The sequence below is a fragment of the Tasmannia lanceolata genome, unplaced genomic scaffold, assembly GCF_043159265.1.
Source record: "Tasmannia lanceolata isolate RefF3 unplaced genomic scaffold, GAP_Taslan_0.1 ptg000173l, whole genome shotgun sequence".
Taxonomy (NCBI): Eukaryota; Viridiplantae; Streptophyta; class Magnoliopsida; order Canellales; family Winteraceae; genus Tasmannia; species Tasmannia lanceolata.
The window spans coordinates 35,001-37,500 of record NW_027518849.1 but is presented as its reverse complement, the minus strand read 5'-3'; positions in this window follow the sequence as shown (position 1 = coordinate 37,500).

Genomic DNA, 2,500 nt, shown 5'->3' with positions numbered 1-2,500 from the left:
GTGCACATTAGCCATGCGCACAAGCCCCGCACACTAGCCTTGCGCACAACCCTTGCACACAAGCCATGCACTCGAGCAATGCACACAAGCCTTGCACTCAAGCAATGCACACAAGCCCTGGACACTAGCCTTGCACACGGGCCTGGCACACAAGCCTTGGGCACTAGCCTTGCGCACTAGCGTTCCACATGAGCCTTGCACACTAGCCTTGGACACTAGCCTTGCACACAGGCCTTGCACACTAGGCATGCTTGGGCGAGCTGATCCCGCATCAAGTCGACGGGTCTAGGCATTCTTGGGCGCAGATCCCGCATCGTCTCGTCGCGTCTGGGCGCAAACACGTCGCGTCTCGTTGCGTCTTCAGAAGTCGTCGCTAACAGCACCTTTGGTTGCCACTGGTGGTTAGGCTGGTTGGTTGCGCAAACCCTATAGGAGGGTGGCATGCTGGTGGGCGTTTTTGCCCGGATAGGCACTAGAATGTGCAGATTTTGGGCGTTTTTGCCTGGATAGGCTAAGGAATGGGCATGCTTTGGGCGTTTTTGCCCGGATAGGCACCGGAATGCTTGGCCTTGGCTTGTCCTAGCAAGGCATTGCTGGGTTGGGCTCCCTTGGCCTTTTGGGCGCCTTGGACGATGTCTTGCGAAGACCATGGGCACAAGGCCATGGCATATGGTGAGGAAAGGACCACGGTTGCCAAGGTTAGGCACCGGAATGCTTGGCCTTGGCTTGCCAAAGCAGGGCATTGCTGGGTTGGGCTCCCTTGGCCTTCCGGGCGCCTTGGACACTGTCTTGGGAAGACCATGGGCACAAGGCCATGGCATATGGTGGGGAATGGACCACGGTTGCCAAGGCTAGGCATATAGAGAGGAATTGCATTTTTGCCCGGATAGGCACCGGAATGCTTGGCCTTGGCTTGCCATAGCAGGGCATTGCTGGGTTGGGCTCCCTTGGCCTTCCGGGGGCCTTGGACGCTGTCTTGGGAAGACCATGGGCACAAGGCCATGGCATATAGTGAGGAATGGACCACGGTTGGCAAGGCTAGGCATATAGAGAGGAATGGACCACGGTTGCCAAGGTTGCGCAAGTTTTGGGCATTTTTTGCCCGGATATGCCCAAGTATGCCCCGATAGGCCCGTTACGCCCCGGTATGAACGCGTATGCCCGGATAGACTCGGTATGCCTTGGGATACATGCGTATGCCCCGATAGGCTTGGTACGCCCCGATATGCGCACGTGTGCCCCAGTAGGGCTCGGTATGCCCCGGTATGTACGCGTGTGCCCCGATAGGCCCGGTATGCCCCGATATGCACACGTGTGCCCCAATAGGGGTCGGTATGCCCCGGTAGGTACGCGTGTGCCCCGTAATGCACGTTTCGCAGATCTCCCCGCATGTCCCGCCCCTATATGTAATACTTACTTACTTACTTACTTTCTTTCTTGCTTGCTTGCTTGCTTGCAATGGTTGGGAGTGCCCGGCATGCCCCGCTGCAGAGACCAAGGGCGCAATGACTTGGCACCGCGGATGCCGGGACTCCGGCACTTCCCGTGGCACTGATGGTTGGTTCCAAAGACAAAAGGCCGTGCAAGGCCACCGCACCGCGGATGATTTTGCTCGTGCTGGCGCCGTTGTGTGGCCAAAGAACATGCGCGAATGCTCGTGTCGGAAGGGTTGGTGTCCTGGCCCCGCGGGTGTCACGAATGCTCGGTTGCGAAGACCATGGGACCAGAGCCATGGCACGTCGGATGATGGCTCCAGCTGGCGCCCCGGCACTTTCTGTGGCATTGATGCTCGGTTTCAAAGACAAACGTGCGCAGGGCCAGGGGACCGCGGATGACTGCTCGTGCTGGCCCCGTTGGGCGGCATTGATGGTCGGTTGCAAAGAAAATGCGCGATTGCTCGTGTCGGGGCCTGGCAAGCCAAGGCCAAGCGAGCCATGGCAACGCGGATGATGGCTCCAGCTGGCGCCCCGGCACTTTCTGTGGCATTGATGCTCGGTTTCGAAGACAAACGTGCGCAGGGCCAGGGGACCGCGGAGGACTGCTCGTGCTGGCCCCGTTGGGCGGCATTGATGGTGTGTTGCAGAGAGCATGTGCGATTGCAAGTGTCGGCCGGGTTTGGGTTCCCTTGGGCTTTCGGGTGCCTTGGACGCTGTCTTGCGAAGACCATGGGCACAAGGCCCCGTCCTGGCCCCTTGTTCGATTCGCTCTCGTCTTGCGCTTGCTTCCAAGGTCCTCCATGACCTTCCCCATGGCCTTGCTAGATCCCCCCCATGACGCATGACCTCTGTCCGTTGATTGGTTTTGAGTGCACACCATGCCCGGCTTGGCACCGTGTTGTCGCGTGAGTGGCATTTGGATCGTGCATGCTGGTGGGCTACCTGCCAATGCGCACAAGCCTTGCACACTAGCCTTGCGCACGAGCCTTGCACAAAAGCCTTGGACACAAGCCTTGCGCACAAGCCATGCGCACAAGCCTTGGACGCTAGCCTTGCACACAAGC